Source organism: Leopardus geoffroyi, chromosome C1 (genome assembly GCF_018350155.1).
Source record: "Leopardus geoffroyi isolate Oge1 chromosome C1, O.geoffroyi_Oge1_pat1.0, whole genome shotgun sequence".
Taxonomy (NCBI): domain Eukaryota; kingdom Metazoa; phylum Chordata; class Mammalia; order Carnivora; family Felidae; genus Leopardus; species Leopardus geoffroyi.
The window spans coordinates 27,071,316-27,090,143 of NC_059328.1; the positions used below are offsets into that span (position 1 = coordinate 27,071,316).

The 18,828-nt window shown below is 38.1% G+C and overlaps 1 protein-coding gene across 6 annotated transcripts in view; it reads left to right on the top strand.

Annotated features, from left to right (window-relative positions):
- The window catches only part of ZMYM4 (zinc finger MYM-type containing 4), a 148,926-nt gene that overhangs the window by 30,496 nt on the left and 99,602 nt on the right, over nt 1-18,828 (top strand). For 2 of the 6 annotated variants that reach the window (XM_045476662.1, XM_045476666.1), the window contains one exon: nt 2,130-2,191. The exons of the other annotated variants lie outside the window; for them this stretch is intronic. The gene's annotated coding sequence lies outside the window, so the exon portion shown is untranslated. Of the gene's footprint in view, nt 1-2,129; nt 2,192-18,828 lie in introns of those variants that run through there. 6 annotated transcript variants of the gene reach the window in all.

Here is an 18,828-nt window from a genome sequence, read left to right on the forward strand (position 1 = left end):
TGTATTAGAGTTGTAACAGGGAATTGTAAAATGTCTAGTTACAACATTAAAATATTTTTAAAAATCCCATGAAACTTAGTAACTTTGACTGTAAGTAGTTGGAAAATATTTTTAAAAAGTGATTCAAAAAGCAATAAAAAATTAAATTCCTTGGGATAAACCTAAAAAGTATGAGACTTAAAATGACAAGAGTTTACCTAAGGACATGGTAATAAAAAAATAATAATAGTCACAACACAAGTAATCTTTATGAACATTGTTTTAAACACTTAATTCATTTAATTCTCAAAGTGACCTTATAATACAGTGTTATGTTTGAGGGTAACAGAGAGGTAAAATGCCTTGTCAGGGTAATTTAGATGCTAGGATAAGGAATGATGGGATTGGAACCCATTCAGGCTGTGTCACTCCAAACTCCAGAGAATCTGTAACCATTATGCTTTGATGGCACTTGAAAAAAATAAGTGATATACCATATTCCTGGATGGGAAAATCCAATATAATCAAAATATGTCTCATAAAATTAATATTATTATATCGGTGTCCCAACAGGATTTTGTTTTTCTTTTTCATGGTAAGGAGGGTAGAATTTGAGAAAACAGTGATGAACTTCACTAGGAATTATAAGTAGGTGAAAGATAGCCAAAACAGTTTTGAATTAGAAGAGTATTGCGGGAGTGGAGGAGTAGAGGAAGTGGGTACCTTGTTTTATAGGATTTTGAATATAATACTGACATAGGTATGCTCAAATTATTACCAATAAAGAGGTTCATTTCTGTGTATAAGAATGTAGTTGTAAGTTATTCTTTAAATTGTGTTTGGATAGTTTTCTGGTCATTTGGGCAAAAGATAAAGTTAGCTCTTTTCCTCCAGATACCAAAACAAATTCTAGAGGGATTGAATATATGGATATAAGAAAATAAAGGTATTCCCCAAAGAAAATATAGGTAAATACAACATCTTGATACGGGGAATGCCTTTTTAAGCATAAACCAAAAAAAGGTAATTCAAAGAATAATTGATTTGACTACATTGAAAAAATTGTCACATTTTTAAAAAGGAAAAAGTGTTCAAAATATCTGACAATCAGAAGTGACTGTTTTCAGAAGAATGGGGTACTCAGCAGATAAAAGCAGATAACCACTTTAGGAGTCATCTTAGAATTCCTCAGTGCTCCACATCCCTAATTTCCATCCAGTCACCATTCATGCTTCCATTCAACAAATGTTTGAGTGTCTGTTACACACAAGGAACCATTGTAGGAATGAGGATACAGTAGTGAATAAAATGGAGAAAATCTCTGCTCTTACGTAGTTTATATTCTGTTGATGGGAGAGAGAACTATTAGTCAATTAATGCAGAACATTTAAAATGGGACACTTCTATAGAGAATCATAAAGCAGAAAAAGGGTATACATTGTGCTGTTGTGGAAGTGGCATTGCAGTTTTAGATAGAGGCATTTAAGCAAAATCTGAAGGAAATGAGAAAGCCAGCCACAGGGGTATCTTAAGAGGAAGAACATTCCAGGTAGAGGGAACAAGAAAGCCAAAGTTTGTGACGCAGGAGAATGCTGTGTATATTTTATGAACAGCAAAGTGGTGGTAGCTGAAGGTAGGTGAGTAAGGTAGTGAGTAGTAGGAGATGAGATCAGGGAGGTAACTAAATCTTGGAGAGGTTTTTAAGACCAGGTAATTCTTTGTTGTAGGCGTTATAGTATACATTGCTGGATGGTTCACAGCATCCCTGGCCTATACCCACTAGATGTCAGTAGAGCTCCCTAGTTGTAATAACCAAAAATGCCTCCAGATTTCACCAAATTTTCTAGATTTGGGAAGCAACATTGCCCTTGCTTAAAAACCACTGCTCTACTAAATGGCTGTAGTCCCTTTGAGGAAGGCTTTGGAGGAATATTTATGGTGTGTCCTTGCTGTAATGGTGCAGAGCTTTTCCTCAGGTGGACCCAGTCTCTCCTCAGTTACAAAAGGCTGTGGGTCTGTGAATTGACCAGGTCTGGAAAGTGGGCAAATGCCCATGACTTCCACTATGATGATTCAAGTCGGTTTTTGGCCACCAGATTTAGGCATTTTTCTGTTATATAGATTAAACTGCCCATCTATTTCATTCCTAGGAACATCGTGATCAATTAGCCACTGCCAAAGATCCCTGCGGGCCAAAGCGTTCTGATTACCGGTACGTCCTCGCTGCCCTTATCTTTGGAGTTAAGTACTGCCACTTGGCCTCTGCTACTTTGGGATCCCATCATCCTCAGTGAGATCAGGGAGCTCATCTCAGTGGTGACATTCCCTGAAGTCGTACCTGACTTAAAAGAGAGCAGCCACACAGCCTTTTCAAGTATGTGGTGCTTCCCTCACTAATTATAGTGTCTTCTGGGCCTTCTCAGGGTATGTAGTTGGGTAGTAGGTTGCAGAGGATAAATCCACTTCAATATTCCTGTCTCCTTAAACCTTTGGATTTTCTCTTCCACATAATGCCAGTGGAACTCTAGTATTTCAGCCTCATTAAACCTCATTTAATATTCATTGGCAGTGTTAGAATAATTTTGATTTACATTTCCTTAATGATTACAGCTATATTGTTGAGTGTAAGTTTCAGTCAACAAGTAGGCTATTAGAGCCATCTCCAACTGCACAAGTTATCATAGAATCTGTGGTAAGCTCACTCATATTGATGAATTCTAATCTCCTTGGTCTAATACCCTTAGCATCGATTTTCACACATATTCCTCAGGTTTTTTCCTTTATATATTAACAGAATTTTGGCATTTTTTTAGTGCTTAAGCTATTTTCTCTTGACTCATGCATACGTGTATCTGTTCCTCTAGAACGTGCTGAGATTTGAACCTAGTTATGGGTGTAGTGTCAACAGGGTTGGTTGTAGTTGGTCTTGAGGAGAATGAGCATCCTCTTCCAAGTCATTTGCAGAACGTAACAATATCACAGGATTTTCAGCAAAGGAAAGCTGCTCTCTATATACAGAAGAGTAAGTTAGTGCCACTGGAGGTGTGAAGTTGTTTTTTTCATTCTGATTCGACCACATGTCTAAGTTTCAGGGTTCCATTTTTTTTTTTCCCTAGTCATTGCTCTTACTTTCACATGAGAAACTTAGACTATGAATTCACCTGTTATAATTCAGCTACTTGCAGAATCAAATTTTGCATTTGATTTTTAGCAACATGAATCTGAGGTTATAAGAATAAAGAGGTGTTGAGATTTTTTAAACGTATATATTTTTTTTTTTTTTTTTAATTTTTTTTTCAACGTTTATTTATTTTTGGGACAGAGAGAGACAGAGCATGAACGGGGGAGGGTCAGAGAGAGGGAGACACAGAATCGGAAACAGGCTCCAGGCTCTGAGCCATCAGCCCAGAGCCCGACACGGGGCTCGAACTCACGGACCGCGAGATCGTGACCTGGCTGAAGTCGGACGCTTAACCGACTGCGCCACCCAGGCGCCCCTTAAACGTATATTTTTGAGAGAGAGAGCGTGCACATGCGTGTGAGCAGGGGAGGAGCAGAGAGAGAAGGAGACAGACGATCCAAAGCAGGCTCAGTGTTGATAGTAGAGGGCCTGATGTGGGGCTCAAAGTCACTAATCTCGAGATCATGACCTGAGTCAAAGTCAGATGCTCAAACGACTGAGCCAATTAGGCGCCCCTGAGATTTCTTTAATACTGTCATGACAGTACTGTTTTTCAGACTGTGATTTAATCTGACAGTTAACAGACTTGAACTTATTTTTTGTGTACCTGTTCAAGAGCATTTAGAGAATCCCTCTCATATAGCAGACCTTGTAGTCCTCTGTACTGCCTTAACAGTTCAGTACAATAGCCATTTGGGGTCCTAAGGCACTTGCTTCTGTTGGCACCTCATCACAGTCAACCACAGTTGATAGCTTGATTATCTGTGATGCCACTGCATGCTGGGGGTTATTAGCATCCTATTTCCTGTTTGAGGCAGAGGGCACAACCAAGCCAATCTTCAAATCCCATCTTTGTAGGTATGTTTACTGTGACCATTGCAGTACCAACTCAGAAACCACACATTAATTTGAACAGGGAAGTTTAATATAAAGAATTACTAACCAAAAAAAAAAAAAATTAACCAGTAACAGAGAGTTAACCCTAGAGGGCAAAGAGAACTGTGAAGTATACACAATAGAATGAGCAACCACTACCTCTAGGGCTGGGGCATGGTAGCAAAGATGGATGGAACAAATCTGGAAGATGCCGAATTTTCCAGTTTGAAGGCTGAGACTTTCAGATCTTGTTGGAAAGGGTGTGTTACACTGGATGCTGGAGAAGTGTGAAGTGCTGCAAATTTTCATTATCAAGCAAGAAACCCCCTTTTGGGGGACTGAGAAAAGTTACTAGGAAACCCCTTTCTCAATCTAAGAAGCCAGCTGGAACATGGCATAATTCTTTGGGAAGTGTTTGGCCCATAAGAGTGCTGCAGAAACTTGCTGCACAGCTGTCAGCGCAGGGTGCTGACAAAACTTGCCGGGAAACTACCCATGGGGTTGTATATGTGTCGCTGAGACTTGATGGGAAGTTGGAGCTTGGGGAGACGGCTGTTGGGTGTTTTGCATACCATTGTTCTCCACTGGAACCAGCAGGTTAGAGCACACTAATTGGAAGAGAACCTACTTCTGTCTGGAGTCTTCCTCGAGTGCCATCTGCTGAGAAGGTTAACATTTTGCCAGCTGGCAGAGAAGAAATGTTTACAGGTACCAGCTTCATTATTGCAAAGCAGGGCAGAGAGGAGTGGATTTGGAGTTGAGAGGCAATATATTTATAATTGGTAATGTCAGATATTTACATTTCTAGTACCCTTCATTTCTTTAGGTAGTCCCTGATTTTCATGTGGTGTCATTTTTTTTCCTTCAGATACCTTTAATCACTTCTTATTAGGCCGATATGCTGGTGATGAATTCTTCCAGCTTTTGTACATCTGGAAAATTCTTTATTTTGCCTTTTTAAAAAATAAAATAGTGGTAGAGTACACATAACATAAAATTTACCATCTTACCTGTTTTTTTTTTTTTAAGTTCAAGTAAATAAGTGCCACCCAACATGGGGCTTGAACTCATGACCCTGAGATCAAGAGTTGTATGCAACTGAGCTAGCCAGGTGCTCCATTTTACCCCTTTTTAAGTGTACATTATTTATCTGTTTTTGAGTGAGAGAGCACACCTGTGTGCACATGAGCAGCGGAGGGGACCGAGGGGGAGAGAGAAAATTGTTGTTGTTTTTTTTTTGAGAGAGAGAAAATTTTAATCAGGCTCCACATTCAGTGCAGAATCCTACATGGGGCTGGATCTCACAACTGTGAACCAAAATCAAGAGTCAGACACTTAACCAACTGTGAGCTACTCACATGCCCCTGTTGATTGGTTTTCATATGTTGAACCAGCCTTGCATTTTATTTATTTTTGAGACAGAGAGAGACAGAGTATGAACGGGGGAAGGTCAGAGAGAGAGGGAGACACTGAATCTGAAACAGGCTCCAGGCTCTGAGCTGTCAGCACAGAGCCCAACGAGGGACTTGAACTCACAAACTGTGAGATCATGACCTGAGCCGAAGTCTGATGCTTACCGACTGAGCCACCAGGCGCCCCTATTTTATTTATTTTTTGAAATGTTTATTTATTTTGGGGAGATGGAGTGGGGGAAGGGCAGAGAGAGAGAGAGACACACACACAGAATCTCAAGCAGTCTCCAGGCTCTGAGCCTGTCAGCACAGAGCCCGATGCGGGACTCGAACCCACAAAGCGCAGTATCATGACCTGGGCCAAAGTCAGAGACTCAACCGACTGAGCATCCTTGCATTTTAGAAAGAAATTTTACTTGGTCATGGTATATAATTTTTTTAATATGTTGCTGAATTTGATTTGCTAGTACTTTGTGGTGCCTTTGTCTGGCTTTGGTATCAGAGTACTCCTGCCCTCAGAGAATGTATTAGGAAGTTGTTCCCTAATTTTTGTTTTTTTTGGGAAAAGTTTGAGAAGGATTGGTATTTTTCTTTAAATGTTTTTTGGAATTCACCAATGAAGTCATCAAGTCCAGGACTTTTTTTTTTTTTTAACGTTTATTTATTTTTTGAGAGACATAGAGAGACAGAGCACAAGTTGGGGAGGGGCATAGAGAGAAGGAGACACAGAATCTGAAGCAGGCTCCAGGCTCCAAGCTGTCAGCACAGAGCCTGATGTGGGGCTCGAACTCACAAACTGTGAGATCATGACCTGAGCCGAAGTCTGACACTTAACCGACTGAGCCACCCAGGTGCCCCGGACTTTTCTTTTTTAGGAGAGTTTTGTTTACTGATTCAATCTTTTTACTAGTTATAGGTCTATTCAGACTTTGTATTTCTTTATAAGTTAGTCTTGGTAGGTTTTGTATTTCTAGGAAATTGTCTATTTTATCTAGATTATCCAATTTGTTGATGTAAAATTATTCATAGTACTCTGTTATAGTCCTTTTCATTTCTGTAAAACCAGTAATGTCTCCACTTTCACTTTTTATTTTAGTAATTTGAGTGTTTTTTCTTTTTTCTTAGTCCATGTAGCTAAAGTTTTTTCAATTTTGCTGGTATTTTAAAGTATCAACTTTTGGTTCCATTAATTTTTCTTTGTTTTCTATTCTCTATTTTTAAAAATTCTCTAATTTTTAAAATTTCCTTCCTGCTTGCTTTGGGTTTAGTTTGTTCTTTTTCTAGTTCTACAAGGTGTAACATTACATTATTTTTTTTTTTTAATTTTTTTTTTTTTAATGTTTATTCTTCAACGTTTATTTATTTTTGGGACAGAGAGAGACAGAGCATGAACGGGGGAGGGGCAGAGAGAGAGGGAGACACAGAATCGGAAACAGGCTCCAGGCTCTGAGCCATCAGCCCAGAGCCTGACGCGGGGCTCGAACTCACGGACCGCGAGATCGTGACCTGGCTGAAGTCGGACGCTTAACCGACTGCGCCACCCAGGCGCCCCATTAATGTTTATTCTTGAGAGAGACAGTGTGTGATCAGGGAGGGGAGGGGCAGAGAGAGAGGGAGACACAGAATCCGAAGCAGGCTCCAGGCTCTGAGTTGCCAGCACAGAGCCTGATGCAGGGCTTGAACTCACGAACTGCAAGATCATGACCTGAGCTGAAGTCGGACGCTTAACTGACTGAGCCACCCAGGTGCCCCAACATTATGTTGTTGATAGGAGATCTTCCTTATTGTATAAGTGATTATAGCTATAAATTTCTCCCAGCACTGCTTTTGCTGCATCCCATTTTTTTGTTTTTATGGGCATGTTCTTTTTAAAAAAATTTTTTTAAATGTTCATTTATTTTTGAGGGAGAGAGTGTGGGGGAGGGGCAGAGAGAGAGAGGGAGACACAGGGTCTGAAGCTGTCTCTGTATTGATAGCAGAGAGCCTCAGGTGGGGCTTGAACTCACATGACCTGATCATAACCTGAGCCACCCAGGCACCCATGAATTGTTTTCTATGTTTTGTAGCTTTTTGTTCTTCATTTTGTGCATTATTTTTTTGTGTTTAGTTGATATTTTTTGTAGTGAAATGTTTAAAGACCTTTCTCATTTCATACTGTGTATATTCTAGAGCTAATTTCTTTGTGGTTACCCTGGGGATTGCATTTAACATCCTAAAGTTATAACATTCAAATTTGAATTTATAGCACCTTTACTTTTGTAATGTAGAATAACCGCTTTTTAACAGCTCCAACCCCATCCCTTTGGTTATTGGTAACATCTTTATACATTGTGTACTCAAAAACATAAAGTAAGCAACATTCTTTAAGTTGCATTTAGTCTCTTAAATCCTGTAGAAAACAGCATTTAGAATTATAAAACAGTGTTGGAATAATACTAGCTTTTATAATTGCTGCCTTTATTGAGATCCTTATTTCTTCAGTATGGCTTTGAATTGCTGTTTACTGTCCTTTCATTTCACACTCCTGTACACCCTTGAGCATTCTTGTTTATCTGAGAGGGTCTTAATTTCTCCCTAACTTTTGAAGGACAGTTTTGCCAGATACAGGAACCTTGCTTGATTGTTTCTTTTTAGGACTTTGAGTACATTAGCTCACTGGCTTCTGGCTTCCAACATTTGTGATGAGAAATCTGCTCATATACTTATTGAAGATCCATGGTATGTGAATCACTTCTCACTACTTTCAAGAATCTTTGTGGCTGTCCAAAGTGTCTCTGAATTTCTTCAAGTTCTTATATGGGGTTTATTGAGCTTCTTGGATGTTAATATTCATGTCTTTCATTATTTTTTCAAATATACTCCCTGCCCCTTTCTCTTCTCCTTCTGGGACTTCCATGTTAGTCTGCTTATTGGTGTCCCTTGGGTATCTTACTCTGTTCATTTTGCTTCTGTCATTTTTCTTTTTGTCCTACAGACTTGGTAATTTTTATCGTCCTATCTTCAAGCTTGCTCATTATTTCTTCTCCCTGCCCCTTTCTGCCTTTGAATCTCTATACTGAATTTTTCATTTCAGTTCTTCTACTTTTCATCTGTAGAATTTCTTTTTGGTTTCCTTACAGGTTTTCTATCTGTTGATGTTTCTGTTTTGTTTCTATATTGTTTTCTTGACTTTATCCATATCTTCCTTTGCTTTCTTGACATTTATTTATTATGTTTTTTAGAGAGAGAGCATGTAGGCCCAAGTGGAATAAGAGCAAAGGGATAGGAAGAGGGAGAGAGAGAATCTCAAGCAGGCTCTACACCCAGTGCTCTACACCCAATGCGGGGCTCAGTCTCATGACCGTGAGATCATGACCTGAACTAAAATCAAGATTTGGACACATAACCAACTGAGCCGCTCAGGCACTCCTTTAAGACGGTTATTTTAGGGACGCCTGGGTGGCTCAGTCGGCTAAGGGTCCAGCTCTTGATTTTGGCTCAGATCATGATCTCACAGTGAATTCAAGCCCCTGCGTCTGGCTCTGCGCTGACAGTGTGGAGCCTGCTTGGGGTTCTCTCTCTCCCTCTATCTCTGCCCGTCCTCTACTGGTGCTCTAAATCTCTCTCAAAATGAATAAGTAAACATTAAAACAAATTCTTTTAATGTCTCGTTTAGTATGTCTACCATCAGGTCTTTTTCAGGGAATAGTTCCTGTTTTTTTCCTTTGTGTAGGCTATGTTTTCTGTTTTCTGTGATTTTTTTCTTGCTGAAAATTGGACATTTCAGTATAATATGGTAATTCTGAAAATCAGATTCTTCCTTCCCCACAATATTTTGTTTTTTTGACTTTTGTAGCCTATCTTTGTGATTAGGATCAACCTGAGGTGTCAGTTTAAGTTCTCAGGTCTTTTCTCAGTTACTGCTTTTCCCTGGATATGTATGGTGAGTTTCTGATTTCTGATTTCTTCTGTATGGGCAGTTGCTTTTGAATGTCCTAGTCTTTAATGTCTGGCTCCCAAAGGGGAAAATTGAGAAAAATGAAGGGGAACGGAAGAGTACAAGCAAAAAGGGAGAACTGTAGCAGTGGGAGTTGGTGCAACAAAAATGGCCTTAAAAAAAAATGGCCTTATGCCTCTTTGTCTTCATTTCTGTGATCAGAAGCAGCAATGAGGAATTAGGGCACAGATATCCAATACATGGAGGACACAGTCATTTTTGCCCACCCTAAGCTCTCACAAACTGCTTATAGAAGATATGTACAACTAACTGCCATGTAGTTGGAGGTGGAGGATGTGTAGCTGCTCCCCTGCTAAAAGCTTAACCAACTGATGAAAAATTTCCCTTCCAAACCTACTCCCTGGAAATTGTAAGCTTTCAGTGGACACTTGAGTTCCAAAAACCAGTTATATCAGACAGATTATGCTTGTGTCATTATTCTCTAGGTGGAGGGACAGAATCCTGGGGCTTCCTTACTCTTCCATCTTCTCAGAATCTCAGCAAAGTTGACCTTTGAACAATGTGGGTTTGTACTTCATGGGTCCACTTATACTCAGAATTTATCTGATAAATAGAGTGTAATTCTGTAAATGTAATTTCCCTTCCTTGTATTTTCTTAATAATGTTTTCTTTTATCTACATTACTTTATTGTAAGAATACAGTATATAGTGCATATATACAATATGTGTTAATGGAATGATAATGTTATTGACAAGGCTTCTAGTATAGTAGGCATTAGTTAAGTTTTTGGGGAGTCAAAAATTATATGTGGGTTTTGACTTTTGGGACAGTCGATACCCCAACCCTCACGTTGTTCAAGGATCAGCCATATCTGTTAGTAAAATTTTTTTTTTTTTTTTAATCTTTAACGTTTATTTATTTTTGAGATAGAGAGAGACAGAGCATGAACAGGGGAGGGGCAGAGAGAGAGGGAGACACAGAATCTGAAACAGGCTCCAGGCTCTGAGCTATCAGCACAGAGCCCGACGCGGGGCTCGAACTCACGGACCGTGAGATCATGACCTGAGCCGAAGTCGGATGCTTAACCCACCAAGCCACCCAGGCGCCCCACTGTTAGTAAATTTTGAGAGAGATTGGGTGTGAGAGAGAGTCAAGGAAGGGGATTGCAGCTGCCTGCTATTATGATTATGTAATCCAAGTGATTACACTTGGAGATCTCAGAATACTTTGCAAAGTTCTCATTTATCGTTTCCAAATAGTAGTATTAGGAAACTGTATTGAAGTGGCATATTTTTAGCTTAATTAAGTATATTGTAGTTATTTTTGAATATCTTATTTTTATTCTAAAGGCAGCATTTAGACATTACAGATGATTTGAAAGATTTTAAAAAGTATAAAGGAAAGATAAAAATCTCTTGTAATACCACTACTTAGTGTATTTATTTATAATTATGTGTACATTTATCTTGCATGCATATATGTATTTAAAAATTTGTTTTTACTATTTGTTTATTTTTAAGAGAGAGAGTGCGAGCGTGTGTGCAAGTTGGGGAGGGGCAGAGAGAGAGAGGGAGACAGAGAATCTGAAGCAGGCTCCAGGCTCCCAAGTTGTCAGCACAGAGCCCAACGTTGGGTTCAAACTCACAAACCGTGAAATCCTGACTGAATTTGAAGTGGGACGCTTAACCAACTGAGTCACCTGGGCACCCCTATACGTATTTTATTTTAGAAATGAACATACGCTAGCTAACATTCCTTTTTTTATAATTTGGTACATAGTTGTATAATATTAAGCACAATTATAGATTCCTGTAAGCACCATCACAAACAGGATTAATAACAATTCTGTCACCCCAGGAAACTCCTACATGCTATCTTTTTTGTCATATTCTTCATTTCCTCTTAACCACTGGCCACCACAGTTTTGTTTTCTGTCACTGTAGTTTTGTCTTTTTCAGAATGTCATAAATGGATTAATAAAGTATTTAACATTTTGAGACTAGCTTCTTAGAATCAGTGTTTTATCATTTCATGGAAATTTGGATCCCACCATATAGGTTATTTTACCCTTTACCTTTATGTTGGTATTGTCATCATATATACATAACAAATTCGTCTCATAATGTTATAATTTTTACATTTAGCTGTCAAACGTATGTAAAAGAACTCAAGTGTAGAAGAATGGACTGTATTTAATAAATCGTTACATTTATTCAGATTGTTACCAATTTTGTTCTTTCTTCCTTTCTAATATTCTAAATTTTCTTTTGTTATTTCACTTTTGTATAGAAAATCTTTCTTAACGGTTCTTTTAGAGGAGGTTTGCAGACAGTGAATGCTTCATCAGAGAATATCTTTATTTCTAAAGAGTATGTTCATTGTATGTAGCTTTGTGGGTTGACATTTCTTTCAGCCCTTTAAAAGTGTTTTCTTTTGATAGCCAAGATTCCTGATGAGAAATTTGCAGTGATAAGTAATATGTCATTTTTCTCTGGCTGTTTTAAAGATTTTTTTCTTTGTTTTTAGTTTTCAGCAGTTTCATTGTGAGTGTCTTGGTGTGGATATCTTTAGATTTATCCTATTTGGGATTTGCAGATAGCTTGAATTTGCAGATATATATCATTTTCCAAACTTGGAAAGTTTTCAGCTATTGTTTCTTTAGGTACTCTTTATGCACTATAGTTTTTCTCTCCTTTTGGGACTCTGATGACATGAACACTATTCCTTTTGATATTGTCATATGGGTTTCTGAGGCTCTTTTTTTTTTTTTTTTAATCTTTTTTTTTTCTCTCTTGTTCTGATTAGTTTCTTTTCCTTTTTTTTTTTTTTAAGTTTATTTATTTTGAGAGAGCACACATGTGTGAGAGAAAGCACGAGTGGGGGAGGGGCAGAGAGAAGGAGAGACAGAATCCTAAGCAGCTCATGTATGGCTCAAACTCATGAACTACAATATCATGACGTGAGCTGAAGTCAGATGCTCAACTGACAAACCATCCAGGCGCCCTGCCAATTTACATTTCTACTGACAGTGTACAAGGGTTCCCTTTTCTCTGTGTCCTTGCCAGCACTTGTTATTTTCTGTATTTTTGATAATAACCAATCTGACAGATGTGAGGTGATAGCACTTTTTAGTTTTGATTTGCACTTCCCTGGTGATTAGTGTTGTTCACTATGTTTTCATGTGCCTGTTGGCCATCTGCATGTCTTCTTTTGAAAAATGTCTGTTTAAGTCTTCTATTATTTAAATTGGTTTTTTAAAATATTGGGTGTATAGTGTAATATAAGTATAAGACATATATGTTTTAGAGATTAACCCTTTTTCAGATGTATAATTTGCAAATATCTACTCCCGTTTAGTAGGTTGCCTTTTTGTTTCGTTGATGGTTTCCTTTGCTTTGCAAAAGCTTTTTAGTTTGATGTATAGCCATTTGTTTATTTTATGTGTTTGTTGCCCCTGCCTGAGGATACTGATCCAGAAAAATACCACAAAGACTGATGTCAAGGGCTTACTGTCTATTTTTCTTCCAATAGTTTCATGGTTTCAGGTCTTACATGCAAGTCTTTAATGCATTTTGAATTTATTTTTCTGTATGGTGTAAGATAGTGGTCCATTTTAGTTATTTTGCATGCAGTTGTCCACTTTTCCCAACACCATTTATTGGTAAGTGTGAGTCTTAATAATACATTTCTTTTTTTAAAAATTTTCTTAAAGCTTTTGTTATTTATTTATTTTAAATTTTAACTTTAATTTTTTTTAAGTAAGCTCTGTACCCAACATGGGACTTGAACTCATGACCCTAATATCATGAGTTGCATGCTTTACTGACTGAGCCAGCAGGACACCCCTAATAATACAGGTTTTTTTTTTAATGTTTTACTTATTTTTGAGAGAGAGAGCAGGTGGGGTGCTGCAGAGAGGGAGAGGACAGAGGATCTTAGCACTGAGAGCACAGAGCCCAACGTGGGGCTCAAACTCATAAACCGTGACATCATGACCTGAGCCAAAGTCAGACGCTCAGCTGACTGAGCCATCAAGGTGCCCCCCTAATAATACATTTCTTTTTAAAAAATTTTTTTTTTCAACTTTTTTTTATTTATTTTTGGGACAGAGAGAGACAGAGCATGAACGGGGGAGGGGCAGAGAGAGAGGGAGACACAGAATCGGAAACAGGCTCCAGGCTCTGAGCCATCAGCCCAGAGCCCGACACGGGGCTCGAACTCACGGACCGCGAGATCGTGACCTGGCTGAAGTCGGACGCTTAACTGACTGCGCCACCCAGGCGCCCCCCTAATAATACATTTCTAATGGCTGAGTTGTTCAGTGTATTTCTGAACTTGAAATTCATTCAGTTGCTTCATTTTATGGAATTATAAATTTGTAAAATCCAACTTACCTCAACTGCTTCTACTTAGAACTTTGGTTTTTATTGTACATAACATTAAAAAAATTTTTTTTAACGATTTTATTCATTTTTGAAAGAGTGCTAGTGGGGAAGGGGCAGAGAAAGAGGGAGACACAGAATCTGAAGCAGGCTCCAGGCTCTGAGCTGTCAGCAAAGAGCTGGATGTGAGTCTCGAACCCATGAACTGTGAGATCATGACCTAAGCTGAAGTTGGATGCTTAACTGACTGAGCCACTCAGGCGCCCCAATTCTGTATAGCATTTAAGAAACACTACTAATAAAGCATGCTGGTAGCACATGAAATATGAGTCACAAATGCTAAGTATGTCTACACTAGATTGAGAGTCTTATTTTTATGGAGAAGTCAAGTCTATTTAATTTTTAGTTTATGTCAAAGCAATTTTATTGGAAATAATTATTTTGTTTAATTTACATTTTTCAATGAATAACAATGTGAAAAGAAGATAGATTTGATTCCATTTTAGTTTTTATTATTTTAAAATGTTTATTTATTTTGGGAGAGAGAGCATACAAGAAGAGGAGAGGGGCAGAAGGAGAGAGAGAGAGAATCCCAAGCATACTCTGTGCTGTCAGCACAGAGCCTGCCACAGGGCTCGATCTCACAAGCCATGAGATCATGACCTGAGCCAAAATCAAGTGTCAGATCTTAACTGACTAAGCCACCTAGGTGCCCCGATATGATTCTATTTTATAGGAAGGAGTTGTTATTGTATTAAAAAAATTATTTAGTTAGGAAATGCACTTATAGAGAGAGAATGAAATCTACTTTTATTGTGTTCTTAAGACGTTTTCAATCTCCATTATACCAATTTGAGTTCTTCTTTGTGCCTTACTTGAAGTGAATTGCTAGCATTAAGTTTCAAAGTTTGGAGAGAACTTTTAGGATTTTATAGACCCATTTCATTAATTATATGGTTTGAAGAATTTGAGACCCAAAGGAGTTACATTTCTTGTTTGAAGTCTGTTATGAATTCTTAGCATATCAGTGACTAGAATGGAACGTACCGATGTTTACAGCCTTTCTTGAGACCTATCATGTATTTGACATCAGTTTTTCCCACATGTAGCTACTTAAATTTTTTTCTTTGTTTAGTCATCACTTTGCTTGGATTTCTGTTGCCATGGTTTTGTTAAATAATACCAATCTGCTAACAGCACATTTCAGATGTCAGTTCGCATGGTATGTGAACTCTCAGTCTGTGCTAGCTCTTGAGTTACAAATCAGTATGTAATTAACAGACGTCAGTCATGATCAGTGACCAGTCACATTACTTCTCTCAGAGTCTGTTGGAGATTGGTTACTCTGTGTCTGTTAATTCAATTCTTGCACAGACAGCATAGTATGCAGTCGTGTTACTTCCTTGTCGTCCAGTGGTAAATCTGTGTGACATTTTGCAAAGGACATAATCATAATTGCCATTTTACAAAGATGACAAATGCTTTTGTCATTTTACAAAGACATAATCTGCATAATCAAAGAACAGAATTGACTAACAAAGATGGAAGTGCAGCAAAGAAATGAAAAGTGGTAGCACTAAATCTGAATAATTGGATGTCGTGAAGATTTGAAAATAGTGTCAGGCAAGTGAAGATAGGATAAGAGCTAGGCCTGCATGAAGGTACGTATGAATTTGGAAAAAGGAACACCTGGGTGTCTCAGTTGGTTAAGCATCCAAACTTTTGAATTTGGCTCAGGTCATGATCTCGCAGTTTGTGGGATCGATCCTTGTGTTGGGCTCTGTGCTGACAGTGAGGAGCCTGCTTGGGATTCTTTCTCCCTCTCTCTCTGCTCCTCTCCTGCTCATATGTGCACTGTCTATGAATAAATAAATAAATAAATAAATGGGAAGAATAGAAAAACAAGGTAAAATTGCTTTAACATTAATTTTATTTAGTAAAAAAATTTTTTTTAAGTTTATTTATTTTGAGAGAGAGCATGGGGGAGGAGCAGAGAGAGATGGAGAGACAGAATCCCAAGTAGGCTCTGTGCTGTCAATGCAGAGCCCAACATGGGGTTTGAACCCACAAACCTGTGAGATCGTGACTAAGCCAAAATCAAGAGTCTGACGCTCAACCAGCTTGAGCCACCCAGGTGCCCCTAACATCATCAATTTTACATTATAACAGGAACAGAACTCAAATCAGTTTGGGTAGCATTCATAAGTGTTGAAGTGAATTGCCACATAAAAACAAATTAAGTACAAAGAGAATGAAGAACTTTTTATTGCTAGTGAAGGTTGGTTTCTCTTCAGAATCAGCTGCCAGGATTAAGCTGCTAGAGAGAGCAGGTAGGGATAATGCTATGAATGTTGTGCCCAGATTCCAAAGATTAATTGAGCAAGTAGTTATGGTAACCAACAATTTAATGTGAGATAGGTCTGTTTTTTAATGCAATCCCATCAATAACTTAATGTGATGAAAGACATAGGATTGTGAAGCGGTCATAAAGGGAATGGTATACGTATGAAGCCCTAGGAAGTTAGTGAAGGTGAATTTATCAACAAATGAGGAAGGTTGTGACAGAAAGGATCAAGTTATCTCAAAGGAAGTGACTCCAGCAAAATTTTGCATTAAAGAAACTCTTGGAAATATTTGATAAGATGGATAGGGCAAAGGGTATAAAAATGTTGGAACCTGAACCAAACTTTGAAAGGATTGAGACAGTTTGCCAAGGCATAGAAAATATGCTTATTCTGTGTCGTAAATTATATGAGGAAAATGAGAAGGCAAGAACTGTTTACTCTTGGTAAGTATTTTTTGAAAGAAACAGAACATTCTGATTCTCAAGGTTTCTTATGTTTTATGTCCGTATGTTCTTACTATTCCAAAATAGTAAATACTAGTCACACAGTATTTTTCATTTTCTTGTGCTATAATTGACAGTAAATGGGTCTTAAATGTTTTTAAACATTACGTAAAAATTTAAAGTTTACAGAACAATTGTGATTTTTTTTTCCCTTTGATTAATAAGATTGCTCAGCTATCAAGGTCTTTTTCATGGTTCTGTGCTACAGTTCAAAGTGAGTACTGCCTGTATAAATAATATGTTTTTTCCATAACAAGTTTGTTATATTTTCTCACTTGATAAAATGATTATAAAGATTGTCAGTATGAATAAATTTGAAAGTTAAAGTACAAGATATTCATTGGAATAGCAATAGGGAGAGACAGACATTACCATTTCAGGTTGAAGGGAGAGGATTGGACATTTAATTTGGAGAGGTCTGGGGCCAGCATAAAAAAATATTTGAAGCTTCTGTTTAATCTTTAAGAGTCTTGTAATTTTTAAAGTATACTCTTAGGGTGTATAAGTTTTTATTGTAATAAAGATAATTCTGTTATTCAGCAAACATTTATTGAGCTTCTGTTATATAGTAGGAAGTCGGCTTACAGCGGTATGGAACAGACAAAAAAAATCTCTCTGAACTATGATATACTTTAACCTGCTCCCTGCTTTGAGAAATGTGGAATCTCTAATTCTTTAGAATCTGGATTTCATTTAGGTTGAAAGAAACTAGATTATTCTTAATTTTTGTATAATTCTAAAGGATTTTGTATAAAAGCAGTGTTTACTTTTAGTGAATTGTTTGAGATAGTCTCCAAAATGGGGTAAAAACTCCAGGTTTGTATTTGTATATAACCCCTGTTATTTGTCAGTAGGTCTACGGAAAGAATGGGACATTTCATGGTATAGCTTCAGAAAGGTGTATGGTTACTTCATTCCTTATAGCATCCCCAACTTTAGAGTAAATTTTTTATAGTTGCTATCATAGATACATCTACTGTGGTAGTGCTAGGAAAGAAAGTTGTGAATTCTTCTTGTTTAGAAAGTTGGGTGTATGTGCATTGTGTGAGATTATGACATCATTAAAGATTTGTAACTTTAGCTCAGTCATGAAAGCTGAATAGGTGTTTACTATTGAAATATGACTGGAAAAGCTGAAGCACTGTGTATAATGGTTCAGAGGCATGAAAGTACCTGAAAGGTTGGGTGAGCTGCTGGTCATTTAGTTATGGTCATCTAGTAATACTGGTAATACAGTAATACATCTAGTAATTACTGGTCATCTAGTAATAACTAGAGCATTTGCTTTGGGGATGAAGATGCAGTGAGAACATGCAGGTAGGAAAAGGTGAAGCAGTAGAGGAAGGTAGGGCCAGATTTTGCAGAGTCAGAAGTTTGGACATTTTTCTAGGGAGACTTTTTCAGAGCTCTTTTTGTATGTATATGTATGTATATCATTACCTGAGCCGAGATAGAGAGTCAGACATTTAACTGACCCAGCCACCCTGGCACCCTGGTGGAGAAGTTCTTAAGAAACAGGAACCCGGGCACAGGTAGGTCAGTCAATTGTGTGTCTGACTTCAGCTCAGGTCATGATATCATGGTTTGTGAGTTTGAGCCCCACATTGGGGTGGCTGCTGTCATCGCAGAGCCCACTTTGGATCCTTTGTCCCTCCCTCTCTCTGCCCGTACCCCGCTTGCACTCTCTCTCAAGAATAAAGAAACCTTTGGGGGCACCTGGTTGGCTCAGTCAGTTACGCGTCCAACTTTGGCCCAGGTGATGATCTCGTGGTTTGTGAGCTCGAGCCCCATGTCAGGCTCTGTGCAGACAGCTTGGAGCCTGGAGCCTGCTTCAGATTCTGTGTCTCCCTCTCTCTGCTCCTCCCCCTCTTGCACTCTGTCTCTTTCTCAAATATAAATAAACATTTTAAAAATAAATAAACAAACCTTAAAAAAAAAAAAAAAGAAACAGGGACTCACCCTATTGGTATTTGTATATATTGGTGGAATGCTTTAGTGTGCAATTGAGTAACATCTATCAAAAATTTACCATATTCACCTATGCCCTTTAATCTCATTCCACTTTTAGGAACTGATTATATACACACACACACACACACACACACACACACACAAGCCAGTTTATATGTATAAAGATGACAGCTATAATACTGCATTTGAAAAAGAGGCTCAAAGCAACCTAAATGTCCATTACTATAATGTAGTGACTAAA